This window comes from Protopterus annectens, chromosome 3.part0, assembly GCF_019279795.1.
Source record: "Protopterus annectens isolate FY-2018-M chromosome 3.part0, PAN1.0, whole genome shotgun sequence".
Classification (NCBI taxonomy): Eukaryota; Metazoa; Chordata; order Ceratodontiformes; family Protopteridae; genus Protopterus; species Protopterus annectens.
In genome coordinates this window covers 1,630,629,356-1,630,646,300 of record NC_056731.1, presented here as the reverse complement: position 1 = coordinate 1,630,646,300, position 16,945 = coordinate 1,630,629,356, and the positions used below count along the sequence as shown (strand labels likewise).

At 39.7% G+C, this 16,945-nt stretch overlaps 1 protein-coding gene across 3 annotated transcripts in view; it reads left to right on the top strand.

The window, feature by feature from the left end:
- NCALD (neurocalcin delta) overlaps positions 1-16,945 on the top strand; it is a 1,186,843-nt gene that overhangs the window by 687,312 nt on the left and 482,586 nt on the right. For all 3 annotated transcript variants that reach the window (XM_044065662.1, XM_044065663.1, XM_044065664.1), the window contains one exon: positions 4,848-4,936. The gene's annotated coding sequence lies outside the window, so the exon portion shown is untranslated. The remainder of the gene's footprint in view (positions 1-4,847; positions 4,937-16,945) is intronic.

Below are 16,945 nucleotides of genomic sequence, written 5' to 3'. Positions count from 1 at the left end.
GGGGCTCCCACTTCCAAAGCAGGGAGTAGTAAGCCACCACCCGACAGAAAAATGGCACAATGACTTAACTTTAAGCCTTCCAAGCCATGCTCATCTACCTGCTCCCTTAGGAGGAAAGTTCGCCCTGCATGCAAAAAACTGGGAACTCATTACCCAGGACTAATGGATTTTGAACATAGTTTCCCAAGGATACAGATTCTACTTCCACACACTACCAACCCCAAATGGTTGGCCAGACCTACCCCCAAATCAATGGGTGGAGGCCCAACCGCAGGTTCTCTCTCTTCTCAGTATCAGGGCTATTCAACCTGTCCCAGCAGAACAAAGGGGACAAGGTTTTTATTTAAGACTTTTTCTGGTACCCAGAAAAGACAACTACTGGCGTCCTATCCTGGACCTCTATATTCTCAACACCTTTCTGGTGGTTCCAAAATTCAAAATGCTAACTCTTCAACAGCTTCTTCCTATGCTAGCCAAGGATGCCTGGCTGGCAACCCTGGACTTAAAGGAAGCTTACCTGCACATCCTAATAAGAGGATCCTGCAGATACCACCTGCGTTTCAGGGCGGGCTCCATGCATTGTCAGTTCTCTGTACTTTCCCATTGGCTTATCTACTGCGCCCAGGGTGTTCACAAAGTGTCTAGCTCCAGCCATTGCATTTTGCAGACAGAGAAATATTCAAATTTACCCATACTTGGACGATTGTATGATTCAGGCAGAAAGCCAGGACTTGCTATTACAACACCTGGCATTCATAAAGAAACTTCTAACCTCACTGGGGTACACCATCAACGAAAAGAAATCTCACCTAGTACCCTGCCAACAGATTGTATTCCTGGGAGCAAACTTGAACAACTTCCCAGATGGCATTCCTCATTCCAGAGAAACAAGTTTATTCGACAACCTACTTCAAACTATTGGCCTCAAAACACCAGCTATCTGCAAGGAAAATACTGCAATCTCTGGGGTTCATGGCCTCTTGCATTCTAATAATTCCATATGCAAGACTGCATATGAGGAAACTCCAGTGGTATCTAAAAAGCCTATGGTATCAACATTCTCAGGACCTGGAAACAATGATTCCCATCATTCCTTTTATAAGGACAGAGTTCCTTTTTTGGACAGAGGCCTGCTACCACAACAAGGGACTCCCTTTCACTCTACCCCCTGCCCCTAACAACAGACGTGTCAGACTATGCATGGGTGGCTCACATGGCAGGGCAGTGCATTCAGGGCAAGTGGAACCAGAGACAGATGCACCTGCATATCAGTCAAAAAGAAATGTTAGCTGTACAGAATGCTCTGACAGCCTTCAAAGACCGTACTCTTCCAGGACAACTATTGGTAAAGACAGCCAACACCACAGTTATGTGGTACGTAAACAAGCAGGGGGGAATCCACCCATACCCTCTCTGCAGACTAGCCATGGCTCTGTGGAACACAGCCTTGAGCTACTAAGTACACCTACAAGCGTAATTCCTGCCAGGCAAACTAAATTCACTGGCAAACGACTTAAGCAGAAATCTCATGGACCCACACGAATGGAAACTAGAACCCAAAATATTCAACCTCTTGAGGAACAAATATGGGACTCCAGATGTAGACATGTTTGCCTCCCCTCAAAACTACCCATTGAACAAATTCTGCACAAGAACTCCCCACAGCCAAGCTTGGAAAGTGGATGCTCTGTCTTTTACTCGGGAAAGCCTCTCGGTTTATGCCTTTCCCCCTCTGTCTCTCCTCTCAAAGGTTCTACTAAAGATCAAACAGGACAAGCCAAGGACAATGCTGATTGCACCAGACTGGTACCGCCAGCACTGGTACCCCTTCTTGCGCAGTATGACACTGCTACAACCATGGCACCTGCTTCAGACCCCTTCCCTACTGTCTCAGCAGGCGGGCCAGATTCTGCACCCTCAGCTTCAAACCCTGAACTTTGCAGCCTGACTTATTTCTTGAGCTCTTCTCCAGCATCCCTCTGTAAGCAAGTGCTGGATGTCATTATGGAAGAAAGGAGGCCTAGTACTAGAAAATCCTATGCTGAAAAGTGGAAAAGATACTGTTACTGGAACCAAGCTCAGGGGATGGGCACAACGGTGCCCAGCTTACCTCATATCCTAGAGTACTTAACAGAAATGCTCCACAAGGGCCTATTCTTCTCGTCAATTAAAATTCATGCCTTTGCCATTTCAGCACATTATAATACTGTGCCACCCCTCTTCTCTCGCCCCTTGCTAAAACAATTCCTTAAGAGGGGCCAAAAATTTAAGACCCCCCAGGAGAACTCCCACTCTGGGACCTTAACTTTGTATTGGAAAAGCTCACTCTTCCCCCCTTTGAGCCAGCTGCTTACAGCAGAGTTGAAATTCCTTTCTTGGAAAACAGCCTTCCTTCTAGCCATCACCTCAGCAAGAAGAGTGTCTGAATTACAGGCCCTCATGGCAGTGGAACCATTCATTGTCTTCCAATCGGACAGGGTTTCCCTCAGGACTAATCCTTCCTTTATGCCCAAGGTGGTGTCAAGTGTGGCCCTAAATCAGTCCATTCATTTGCCTACTGTTTTCCCTAATCCACAAAACAAAAGGGAACGAATACTGCACTCTCTGGATGTGCACAGACAACTTAGATTCTATTTGGACAAGACTTAGCCTCTCAGAAAATATGAACAGCTGCTAGCTGGCTTTGTTGCAGGGGCAGAGGGGAAGGCCATTTCAAAGCAAACTATTTCCAAATGGATAGCCCAATTGCATTCATTTCTGCTACAAGTACCATGGAAACCCTACCCAATAGGGAATAAGATCACATTCCACCAGGGCTGCATCTACCTCTGCTGCATTTCTCAGAGGAGTCCCTACCAGGGACATTGTAGAAGCTGCTACCTGGAGCTCTTTACATACCTTCACCAAGCATTACCACATGCCTATCTTTTCTAAATCCAGAGCTGGATTTGCCACTGCAGTCTTGCAGGGCTTAATAGCTGGCCCTAATGCTTTTAACTTCCTCCTCCCTTCCTTAGCTTTGGGAATCAACCCAAATGTGATGACTGCAACAGTGAAATACAAAGAACATAGTACAGTTGTGTACACTTACCATAAATGTAGATGTTTGAGTGTATTCACTGTTGCAGTCCTGATTACCCTCCCTCCAGCCCCCTAACTTCTCTTGGCTCTACCTTTCCTTCTTGTTGGTATATTTATTTTTTCTTGTGTATTTGCTTTTTGATGGGGGTGTACCATACCATATAGTTGCTTCCTATTGTGGGGGCACCCGACATCTGGGGCAAGAAAAACTGATGCAGTGGCATCGGCTGCATGTTTTATACCCCTGACAACCTGACGTCAGGGAAGAAGCTACAGCATCCGGCTCACAAATCCGAAGACTCTGGTATTCAGGCCAGCTGAGGGCTACCTGCAGGCAGATAACCCAAATCTGATGACTACAACAGTGAATACACTCGAACATCTACATTTATTGGAAGTGTACACAACTGTACTTTCCTACACCCCCAAGCACATACATACAAACAAACAAACACACACACACACACACACACACACACACACACACACTCGCTCTCTTTTTTTACATATGTTTGTATGCACTCTTTCCAAGGTTGCACAAATTCTGAGAAACAGGAAATTTTTTACTGATCAAGCATCTTACCTTTACTGTGCGAATTGTGTGAACTCACAATTAAGAGCAGTACCTGTGACAAAACAAGTTTTGATGTACAAAGAAGTTGACAGCATGTAAAAGTGATATCACAGATGTAATGTTCTGCGAATTGATGAAGTGCGTGACTGCTGTAACCCTCCTGGATAAAAGAGATGTGGTATGGAGAGAGTACTGGCATGTATGAAGTGAAAGTGCTGCTGCAGAGTAATAAAGATGAGCATCACAGTCACTGGTGGTATGTCTTGGGAAGGCAAGATTGAACATAGGATGTAACAGGAGTGTCCAGTTTTGCCATACCAAGTCTGTGTTAGTGACTGAATTATTGGCCAGGAGAGTGAGAAGTAGGGTAAAGAGTCTTGTGTGGACAAAGTTGGGGCCAGCTCTTTTAATTTACTTGTGGATTAGATGACTTGCTATTGGAAGAAGCAAGGAAAATCCTTTCACACATACTGTATAACTGTACAGCAATTATTAGTGTATGGAGCTTTTCTCTCTAGGTTGCCTGTGTAAATGGGTCACAACACAAATGGATGTACTTGTAAACATCAAAGTACAAAAATCTTGAGTGGCTAACAATTAATTCCAAAGGATCAAAAACCAAAACAGTGAAAAAATGAAATACTTGCGTCTTTTGCAAGGGAGCAAGCCTGCCCTACACCCCCACACACCTTGATAATTATATATACCAACTCTGAGATCACTCTGCAATGGGAAAAGACAATTTCCTCACTCCCCACTGTGAACAGTCTTGCATGGACTTAATTATAGCAGAAGTGATCAGAGAAGTTTCAGTCACTTCTGCCAGTGTTAAACACATTTGAGATTACGATTGTTCGATTATATGGAGTGTTTCCAAATGGGCAACTTGGCTAAAAAAAAAGTATAAATACATTATCTGATTTGTCTAACTTTGATACTACTGACTTTATAGCTCCAATATAAATGGCAGTTCTTGTAATATACTGTGGAAAAAGTCATGGAAATTTGACTTGCTGTTCTATGGTGCCAGATTTGTATTGAGTAAGAGATTGAGTTCAAATGGAAATATTTTGGTTGTTGACACAGAAAATATCTAACCATGTTTTTCTTCTGGAGAGAAACAATAAATATTACAAAAATGCATTATTTCCAAAATAATACCTCTGTATTAATGCTGGAATATTTTCTTTAGTTCAGAAATCCTTGATGGCAAGAAAGGAAGAGTCCTTGGACTGGAATTGTACATAAAGCAAAACATTTCAACTCTGCTTCTGTGGGGTGGTATGTATATACATTCTCTTATTTCCAGGCACATTTTTTTTAAGTTTATTTTAACTATATTTAATGAAAATTCTGACCTGCTTGTCTGGTGTTGTGAAGGCACAGTCAATTATGATGCATAAAATAATGATGATTATTTTTTGATTTTCCCTAAGTCTGTCTGTATAGACTTTAAGAGATTTTCAGGTCATTAGCTGTGAATGATCAGCAGGTTTACATATTCATTTGTACAGGTCACTATGTTAGCTATTCCTGCTGCTTAATGAGATTATTCAGGAATCTGCCACTGTGATACCCAGTAGAAACGCAGCTGGCTGTCCAGGCATCAGCCTTAAATGAAGAACATATCACTCTTCTGCATAATGTAGGAAAACAATGTAGGAAAACAATATCAGTGCATACAAAGGGAAGAGTCAGGAAAAAAGTGCCACTGTGTGTAAAAGCAGAAAAAAAAATCTGAGATGTCAGAATTAAATTGCTTGGTCAAAGTTCTGAATTTTCAGAATATGTGTGGGAGTAAGCAGTTGGAGAAGAAAAGAAGACTATATTAAAACAGCAATGATTTGTATAATGACTGAAGCTTAGCTTTTTTGTTGTATATTCTGCTTAGTTAATGTAGTTAATTACCAAGGCCCTCTGAACACTTTGTGCCTTCATTTTTTTCATGGTTGTTGGACTAAAGAGGTTACTTCTGCGGTTATGACATTGTAAGAGGCATTTTTCACTATATTATTAGTCTGCAACTCAATGCACACACATATAGACATGCATTTGTCTCTCCCTGTAAGTGTATGTGCTCATGTATCTGTGTGAGTTCATACACGTGGCAAGTCCACTGTTTCCAGACAAGAACTGAGCCATAAGTAACCTAAATTCAGAGTGATAAACAGAATAGTGCAGCACCAAAGATATATTATATCACAGTTAACTGTGGTAAGGATACACCTTCTTGCATAATACAAAAAGTTCTGGTTATCTACTGTAGAATGTTTGGCCGCTTCATAAATTTATGCTAGTACTGCAAATATTGCTCTAATTAAGTCTGTTAATTACAGTTATCTCTATAAACAGTTTTCTTCTCAGACTTGTTCCTGAAACAAGAAATATTATACATTTTCCCTTTATATAGAGGCATAAAAAGTTCCACATTATGGGGCCCTGGAGTAGAAAGACCTATCGCTATTTTTGCGTTTGGTCCTTAGGACAGAGAATTTCATTATAATCTGGTTGATATGTACACTATGCCCTCTGTATAACTCTGTGGCTTTCTGGCAACTGAAGGACAGGTCTCTTTTTAGCTTAAATTATGAATTAGGATTCCAGTGTAAAAGTGACCTCTAATATTGATGAAAGCTTTTCAAGTATTTATAAGAAGAAACAATGACATTTCACATTGAGAGCGTAGAGGATAAGCAGCCCTTTTCAATATATAGTGCCTTTAGGTGTGGTAACAGCACAGTGCTAGTGCTATGTAAATGGAGTCCGTAATCAAGCTTTGAGAGGATGAGGTCTGTACTGATGTTTTCCTGTGTCTCATTAATGAAGTACTGTTTGACCAAGTAACATTCATAAAGATTGATGTTGCCCTTTCAGTCATTTTGGGAGTACAACACAGAGATGGGTCAAACCATACCCTTAAGTAAATGAAGGAATCAAGCTGTCATTGTGCTACCGTATTGAAAGGCTATACTCTGCATTCTTTCTCCACTAAACAGGGAACTGTGTATGTTTGTGACATGAGCTTATTTTTCTTAGAGTTAATTAGGCTATTCAAACTTGATAATGTTTATAGATTCATGATAAGCACATCTCCTATGGCTTTATTGGTGGGACATTTGTTGATTAAGGTTAGACTGTCGCTGTGAAACAGCTAATCAATCACTAGTTGCAGTGGAGCAGGTACTGTTGGTAATAATGGAAATAGTAAATGGTCCAAGAAACTAAGACTTGTGGTACATCTCTATTTGTTGTGTTAGGGCAGGAAGTGGTACTTTGGACATCTATTGCCTGCCATACTCATTCTGAAGGAGTCAAAAGCTTTAGTAGTGCTCAGTATAAACAGCTATTAAGACCCCATCTGTAATAAGGTGTGCAGTTCTAGAAACCCATTTTCTCCAGAACATGACTAGGAGAGAAGTAGCATAGAGAAAGGCATCAAAATGGTGCATAGATTTTACCAACAGCTGTATAAACAAGCACTAAGATCTTTCAATATGAACGGTCCTGAAGAAAGGATGCAGACGGGGGGATAGGACAGAAATGTTGAAGTAACTCAAGGGGCACTAGAGAGTCCATTTTGAGGACAGTTTTTTAAAAAAAAAAAAGCGATATACGGGAACAAAAAGACAATTTTGAAGATACATTAAACAAGGATTACATTTGGTCTTTTAATGTGAACAGTCTTGAAGAAAGGAAGGGAATGTGGCATAGGGCAGGAATGCATAAGTATCTAACAGGACTATACAGAGTCGAGACAATTTTTTGAAAAAAAAGATATGAGAACACGATGAGACAGTTTGAAGATATGTTAAAACAAAAGATGAAAGGCTCATAGCAGCTCAAAATTATACACTGCATAAAAGTTGGTTCAAAAATCTATAGAAAACTCAAGTGATATGGGAAGATGTTAAGTTCTGCAGTACAGAACTAGAAACAAGTACACATTTTGTTGCTGGTTTTGCAGTTTTTCTCTGTACTGAAAGGGACAGTAATGTGGCAAGATTAAGTTGGAGGCTTTGCAAAGATTGTGATGTACAAGTTTACTGGTTTTAGGTAAGTACTAACAGTCAAGCTGCACACAATTACAGGTATAGCAGTTAACTCACATTCATAATTTCCTTTCAACCTCAAGGAGAGCAACACAAGATAAACCAGGGGGAAAAACGGAGGCTGCCCATCTAAGTATTTAAGCTTACCTTGAAGATGTCAAGGGTTGTACTCTGCTTGACATGTAATGGACGTTTGTTCTAGAGATTGGGGATATGCTGGGATATGACTGTATATCAGCATGTTGTATTTATCTGTTAAAGGTTTAAAACCTTTAACTGGGTATTCAGGTAACAGTTTATTCTATGAAGGAACAGGAGATCATTATAGGTCGCCTGTTTCATGGCTAGAAAAGCTAGACATAGATCCCCATGGAGGGATAAATAAGAGATTGTGCAGAGGGAGAGTGCTGCTAGTTTGTCCTGATAATTAAGATTTTTTGAGGCCACTGATATTTTTAATTATGAATTTCTGATGTCTCTCATGTTGGGTGATATGTTCAGACAAATGTCTACCAAGAGGGGCATTTTATTCATTAACGTGTCTGAGGAAATATGAGTTCAGGGGGATTAAGACTTATTTGAATCCAGAAGTAGTGCATTTGGAAATTAGATGAGCCAGATAAGAAAGCTTTTCAAACTGCTGTTGAGACATGATGGCCAAAATATAAGGAAGTATCAACAAAGGTGCCTAGATCCCTTACAAGAATATCTGATTAGATGTATGTCACCGATATGGTATCTCAAAATCTGTTGTTTATCAAAATGAGCTATGCTCCATTTTTTTACATTTAATTCAAGACCTTTGTCCTTGCAGCGGTTGATAACATCAGTTAGAAGGTTAGGATGTGAAGCAATTGCCTAGTTGATGATATGAAGGTATGCAATTTTGATGTCAGAGAAAGGAGTGAGATTTTTAAGATTATCCTGGATTAGTGCAGAGACGGATGATGTTCTTCATATTGATCATTGCTACAGTAGCCTTAAGCTATATGGGTTATATTCTACAAGGTGATAACAGCCAGCCATCGTTCAAAGCTTCAGGGCATCTTCCATGCACCCAAACAATCAGCTTGAGATGAGCTGACTGAAAAGATAAGTTTGGGCACCAAGCCCTTCAGAGCTTTCCTGCTGCCAAAGAGTATGCTCCTCTGAGGCTTTCAAGGATCGACTGTCATCTTGTGCTGTTCCTTTGCTAGGCAGATAAGTTCTCTCTGAGAAAAAACCTTCATATTTAAAAAAAGTTGCTTGTCTGATAACACTTTCCTGTTCAGTAAAGTTGTTTTAAAGCTAGGAGTTTCTGTTTAACAGACTGTCATGAGACTGTATTATACTTTTAAATGGGAGTATTTTTTTTCATGTCAGTTTAAAAGATCTTTAAATTATTTAAAATGATTTTTCTCTGTGGAGAAATTATGTATGTTTTACTTTTTGGTGTTGACAATATGTTTTGAAGTGCTTTTTACTGTGTTTTTTTTCTTTTTGCTAAAAAGTGACTTTCAAAGACTTTAAATTTGTACTGGCATTTGCTACCTGTTTTCCCAGGGGAAAAGGCACCATTTCCAGCTTGACCATAGAACAAACTGTTGGTTCACTGCTTGGTGCTTCTTCCAGCAAAAAAAAAAAAGACAGAATTAAGCAAACAGTCTTTGCTACCACAGCAGGCATGCAGTTTCCCTCAGTGACTCTGCTTTGGTCATTTAGTTATACATCCGACCATTCATCTTTTACCCTGTATCTTTCTGGTGTAGCACGTACTACCATTAGGGACCAAGGATTAGCCACATCCTCTTTAACTGTTGGAGTCCCCTTTGTGGGCAAAGGAGAGCCACTCTCACCAGTACTATGAAAAGGAACAGGAATGGCTTCCCTGTTTTGTCAAAATGTTGTACCCATCCCTGGGAAAACTGCTGCTGCCTTTAATAACACTGTTGGACCCATTTCTCTTGTCAAGAAGAAACAGAAAACAAAACATGTACCTACTGCTCAACTTTCCTTGAACAGGAGTAATTTACTATGTCTGGCTCAGTTTAATTCGGGCCATCAATCCTTCTTATAAAATAGTTTGGTAAAAGAAAGAAAGATATATCTCTTTTCTAGAAGAGCTTTAAGGTTCTGAATCTGTACAGGAGGATGAAAGGATAAATACCATTTTTTTTCTCTTCAGATTTCTGATTCATACTCACAGGAGAGCTTAGTTTCTGATTCTCCCTGAGAAGGTTTATCTTTCTCTGTGACTATTTCCAAAATGGCCCAGTGTTTTCATAGGGAGGACACTGAGGTTTCTCAGTCCCTCAGAAAATACTCTGACCTGTTACAGAAGAAATTTCCAGAACCTTCACCTATTTCTCCAGTTCTGTCAGTTTTGGAGGATTTGCATGTATAACTGCCTGAATTCCTGACAGTCAGTCAGCTAGCTCTAAGAAGGAAGACAGGATGCATAAAGTTCCTCAGTCTTTAAGTTTTTGTATACTTTTCCCAAACCTGACCTAGCAGCTACAACTTTAGTAAATCCTACTGCTACTAAACATTTAGTCAATTCTAATTTTACTCTTTTTGACATGGACGGGAAGATTATTGGTAAGTATGGAGAAAAAGTGTATATGCTTCTGCTACTTTGAGTTTCAAAAGTTTGAATTGTCAGGCATTGTCAATGTTAAGGTTTGTTCTAATTAATTGTGAAAGTATGGCAAAACAAGAAAGTAACTGGAACCATGAGCAGGGATAAAACAACAGCTGTTTGTTCAAAAAGTATAAAGTCTGCAACTTACTTGAAAAGTTGCGTTTTGTAAAAAAATAAGAGATGTTTATTCCAAAAGTTTAAAATCCACAATTTACTTAAAGAGCAAAGAACACTTTCACCTAGATAGGCTTTTCACACAAAAATCTGAACAACTCATTGTGTTTAGCTTATATAATCAAGATGCAGTCACATGATCAAATCACAAGTTAAAATTGTAGTCGTATGATGAAAGCACAAGTTAAAGCTAGTCACATAAGATTAAAATAAAATATAAAAGCTGTATAAAATTATACGTAAAAATATTTATAAGTAACAACGAACAGTTACAAATAAAAAGTAAAAACACTAAATGATAATGCTATTTATGTAATTTTCATTTTTAAAACATATAATATGGAAACAAATACAAGTTCAGTATATTTGAGTATGTAAATACTTCAAATGGGGCTTGATAAATAGAAAACTAAAAGAGAGAATAGGTCAACACATGTCAGGCATCAGGAGAAGTGTTCAAACAATTGCCTTATACAAACATACTCTTAATACAGACCTAACCCACTCCTTTAAATTTGCTACTTTGCAAGTTATACGTGCACCACTCGGAGGGGGTGACTTAAAATTGTATACAGAGAGGATAGAACTGCAGTGGATTTTTAGAGTTAAGGCACACATACCATCAAGCCCTATTTGAAGTATTTACCCCTGGTCATGGTTAAAGTTACTTTTTTTTATTTTGTCAGTTTTACCATATTAGTGACAGACTTGTCACTGCACTGATACTGTTGTTTTACTTTTAATTGTGAAAGTATGAGGAATGTTTTGTCTGCAGTTTCTCCTTGTGAGGAAAAATCTGCTTTAATTAATTTAGTTTCTTCTATTGTACAGGTCACTATTCATTGTTTACAGTGTGTGTAAGATTCAGTTGATACTTCTTCAACGGCTTTGGCCACTGGTACTGTATTGAGTAGGTTTGCCTAACTGTGTTCTTAGAACTTCCAAGATGATGTTAAAATTTAGATTTTATATTCTACTTTAGATAGATGTTTAGGTTTTGAACCCTCTGCTTCAGAAGTGATCAAAAAAGTATGACAAGAGGAGTAAGCTAATACCTGTTTTACAAATTTTCTAAGGGATTTTCTAACCTCTAACCCAGTTTGGGCAAAAAAACCCAAAACAAACAGCCTTAGCAAAATGCAGATAAATAAATGTTAAGGAGTTGAAAAAAGAATTCACAAATGCATGCCCCAAAACCAAGGACAGTCCAACAAGTCAGACTGTTTAAGAGACCTTGCCCCCCCCCCCCCCCACCTCATCAGGACATTGTTTCTCATGGGATCTATGATTCTCTTGATACTTCTGGCAAGACTCCAGACTACAAAGATATAATTATATCTGAAGTCTCTTTGGTCCCAGCACAAACATCCCTCGTCTTTTCAAATCCCAGTGCTGGTGTTTGTCAGTCGGGATATCATTAGAAGATAGCAAATATCCTTAAATCCAGGTCTCCCCTTTTCCATCCCCATTCCAAAGCAGTCAGTCACCTTCGGTCCCTGTGACCTGTTCAAGTTTTGTTACAGACAATGCCACAGTCATGTGGTATGTCAACAAGCAAGGGTGAACCAAATCATACCCCCTTTGCAGACTAACCGTGTTAGCTTGGGATATAGCTTCACAGCACAATGTCACTTTACAGGCATCCTACAGTCCTTCAGAGTAAAATTGTGTGACAGACAAGCTGAGCAGGACAAAGGTAGACCCTAATGAATGGAAACTAGATCAGGGGGGTCTTCCAAGATTTCATCCATCTGTGGGAAGTTTCTCAGGTAGACCTGTTTACCTCCTTTTTGAACAATCAGCTGGCAATATTCTGCTCCAGAACCCCATGCAAAAAGGCATAGAAGACAGATGTATTTTCTTTTCCTTGGATAAGAATGTACCTGTATGCTTTTCTACTCTTTCCACTGATATCCAGGGTACTTCTGAAGGTTCAGAAGGTGTCCCCCAAGATCATTATGGTGACTTCCTTCTGGCTTGGGCAACAGTAGTACTCCCTTCTTTTAGAATTGGCCAGGGGTGGTTACCACAGGCTTTCTCATACACTGGATGTACTCACACAAGTTCAGAGGTGTTTGATACACTCACATTAAACAACTTAATTTGACTGTCTTAATTCCCTTTAAACACCTATTTAACAAGGAAGTGCAACAGGTACTAATAGAGGCAAGAAAGTTTGCTACTAGAAAATCATAAATTAACAAGTGGAAAAGGTTTTCTAGTTGGTGCCAACAACATAACCAGCAACCCATTCAGGACTAATTGTTCTCTGGGTTTACAATATTTGTGCGAGTTACTGTGCTATGACTTTTCTTACTCCTCCATCAGGATTAATTTATCAGACATTTCAGCATGTCTGCTCATGGATCCTCCTCTTGGAATGCATTCTCATGTTAAAATGTTTTTGAAAGGGATTTTGCATTAGAGACCTCCTAGAAAACTGTGACCCCTCCTTGGTATCTGAACTTTGTGTTAGAGAAGTTAACACTTGCTGCATTTGAACCAGCTAACCTGACTGACTTGAGATTCTTAACACAGAAGACAATTTTACTCATTATTCTGAACTCTGGAAGAAGGGTATCTGAGTTGCAAACTGTTATGGTGAGTAAACCCTACTTCATTTTCCACAGGAACAGGGTTTCTTTGAGAACTAATCCTTTGTTTATCCATGTTTACTTTAAGCCAAACTAGCCATCTCCCTGTTTTCTTTCATGAACCTAAAAATGCGAGAGAAAGGTATCTTGGATGTCCATGGATAACCCAGGTGCTATCGTGGCAGAACTAAATCTTTCAGATGGTCAGATCAATTGTTCTTGTCTTGTGAAGGTAAGAAGAAGGGACAACCTGTGTCCAACAGACTGTTTCCAAATGGTTCTTTAAGGCTTTTATCTTTGTTATGCCCGCCAAAAGAAAATTATTCCAGGCAGGGTCAATGCCCACTCTAAAATGACATTAGCTTCATCTTTGGCTTTTTGGAAATGGTTAGATTCTAGAAGTATTCTAGAAACAACTACTTGGTCCTCTGCACACACTTTTGCAAAGCACTATAAGCTTGTTTACTTCTCTAGATGTAGATCAGGCTTTTGCTTGAGTCATTCTCAAAGGGCTCCTGAACTCTTCTCCTTCCACTTCCCAAAATTTCTAAGCTATGGTAATCTACCCATGTAGCTTAGACTACTTGAGTGATCGATGTGCAGAATGTAGTAGAATTGTGTAAGTAAACCTACCATAACAGTATATGTTTGAATGACCAGTGCTGTAGTAGCAGCTCACTCCAGCCTCCTCCTTGGTTGTTTTTGCCAGGGTGTTGAATTTTATTTTTTGTGTTTCCTAACATTGTCTTTCCAGAGCTCAGCCTCTCTCTCTCTCTGTTGACATGAAAGATCTGAAAGGCTTATCACCCAAACCTGTTTTTTTAAGAATGTCCTTTTCCACTAGTGGTCATTGGATCTTTTTATGCCTTTCCTGAATGATGAAATTAATCCAGGCAGGAAACTATGCAGAGCAACATCTTCCTCATAGCCCCATTCTGGCCTCAATAACTTTGGTTTCCCTTATCATAGCCTCACTTCAAACAGGATCCCTTGCAGCTTAATTGCTTTCTAGATCTTCTCTGCCATCCATCCAGCAGGCCTCAGCTAGATGTCACATCCCTTGGACAAACTGCATGGGTTCTCCAGTTCTATTAATGACCAAGTACCCTTTGTTCCCCACAAGGGTGATCATATTTCTCTCAGCTTTCCAGAAATCCCCCACATGCAAGATGTACAAGAATAAATGAAAAAAAAAAGTTTATCTGGGCAACTCAGAGGGATGAACTCCTTCTCTGATACCATTCACTTTGTTCTCTTCTTACCACCATTTTTCAACCATAAAGCCTATTTTGGCAGCCAGCCATCTCCGATTTTCCTGAAGGAGTCCATTTTTAATTCCTCACCTCTCAAAGAGTTTACAGATCATTTTTGAAAGGCACATTCTTACTTTGGCACATATAAAAATCCCACACCACCTTAGGACCTCAATTTTGGTTTAAAACAAACTAACTCAACCTCCCTTTGTACGAGCCCATTTTACAGTCTTAAAATTCTTATCCTGAAAAACTATCCTCCTTGTGATTATTATTTCTGTCAGAAGGACCTCAGAACTGTACCATTATCATGCAAGCCCCCTTAGTCTTCTATAACGATAGGGTTTCCTCTTACAAATTCACCTTTTCTACCAAATCACGGGCTCAAATTCTGCTCTAAACTAACCTCTCTATTTACCTGTGTTTCCTATCTTTATGTAACAGGGAGAGCACATTCATCATTGCTGAGATGTACGTAGACAAATCAAATCAGACAGCTTGATCAGTTGTTCATTGCCTTTTCCAAAGTTAGTTTAGGACAAAAAGTATCCAAAGTTGCCTTACCTGAATAGCTTTCAATGCATCTGCTACATTTTTGCTTTGTCCAGCAGTAATCTCTGATGTAAACCAAATGCACATTCTGCAAGGGTGGTTGCAATTTCATCAGCCTACTTTAAGAACTTCTCAACTAATGATATTTGTGCAGCAACCATTTGGGCATCTGTGTAAAATTTCAGAAAATACAAGCTGGATAAGGTATTTCATTCTAGGTCTTCCTTTGGGGCACTATAAACTTTTGTATTCTGTCATGATGCCACCCAGGATATTGGCTGTGGACCCTGTCCCATTCAGTGAAATGGACTGACTGGGTAATCCAAGGTAAGATATTCATGCACATACCAGAATACTGGATCGTGTTTATCCATATCTGTCTATCCTCCTTCCAAGTTGTCACTTATTTTCTCATGACAGGCCTCACTTCCTTACCAAATGATGCCCCCTTTTCACCCTAAGGAAAGAGTTTTTGTCAGGTCAGAAGGTCAAACCCAATTTGAGGTAACGGAATAATGCTACATTGTGAGAGGTAAGGGAAGAGCTTGAACTTTGTGAGGAAAGCTATTGGCTTTGTCATTCCCTAGCAGCCTGTCAGTCTCATCCAGTGAAGTGGACAGACATGAATGATAAAGATCCACCATTATGGTAAGTACCTAGCTGGTACCATGGGCATGTCGACCATTTACATTGTAGATCAGCTAGTTTACCGATGGTGTAGTTGAAGTCCCTGAGTAGAAAGGTGTTGGGTTTGATGGGGATTTCAGCAAAGATATTAAGATAGCTGTTGCTCAGGCAAGATAACTTGTCCATTTGCTTCCTTGGATTCTCTATTGCTGGTGTCATCCTTTCTCTGAGAAAAGGGCAGTAACTGCTTATAGAGCTCATGCCCGCCATAGAGGAATTTGTTTTGTTAAACTAATCAATCATTTGTCTTTTTTTTTTGTTGATTCCTACAGTACATAAGTACTGTTTGCCTTTTTAATGCCTAAAAGAGAAGTTTTGACTTTTTTCATGCTCAGAAGGGGACACACGTTTAGAGAGTGTCCTGTACCTAGCTGTGAAGTGTAATTAGTCTTATTTAGGTTGATCTGGACACCTAGGATTGCACATTTGATGTCCTGAGGAATCTGTCATAAGGTGATGACACCCTTGATAAATACTAGTACTGCCCCACAATGGCCAGTAGGTCTGAAAACAAGGTAGGTACTAAACCCAGGAAGAGAGGGAGTGCTTTTATTGCTTTGAAACCATGTCTCTGTAACTATAACTACACATATATGAAAGTGTTCAAATTGACAGACATTTCATTTTTTGTTAAGACTTGTAGCATTGAGTAAAGCCACTTTAGTGTATTTCAAATTAAAGTTTAGCGGATTAAAATGTCTAGCACATGAATTCTGCCTAAAAATGTCACTGTGGAGGCAGAAAAGGCTTTAGGTAGAATGTCGAAGCCTTTTTAAGAGGGATGTTGACACTCCTTGGTAAAGCAGGACAACTTGCCAACCATCTCATACCCAGCTGACAGATACAGGATCCCCCTAAAATAACATCAACTACATAAACCAGTTATTAAATCCAATTATCCTTTCTTTGCATCTCTGCATCATTCTGGGTGATGGCAAAATACCAAAAATGTCTCGGGCACGTGTATAGCATGCTCAGATATATCCTTCTGCCTGTCCTTTTGGAAGCATGCCCAAAATCATTCACCCCCACATTGGCCACTGTCTGGTCATAATCATATTTATCAAGGTAGAGGGATCTAAGGTACTTATGTCCCAGGTCCTGGCACCAGACAGACAGCTAGCTGTCACCCTATTCTTATCCAGCTCATATGCTGGATAATAGACTTACTTATTTCTAAAACAGTATGCAGTCTCAGTGGGCCTTAAGGGCTTGGAGTCCTTGTGACTGTTAGAGGTATGTATACTAGCTGTGGGTGTGCAGGGTGAAGGTGGATGTAATGCTGTAAGAGCTAATGGCTGAGGTGTCTTAGTTTAGCCTTGGCAGCTTAGGTAGAGTTCTGTTAACACCCTCAGCATAAT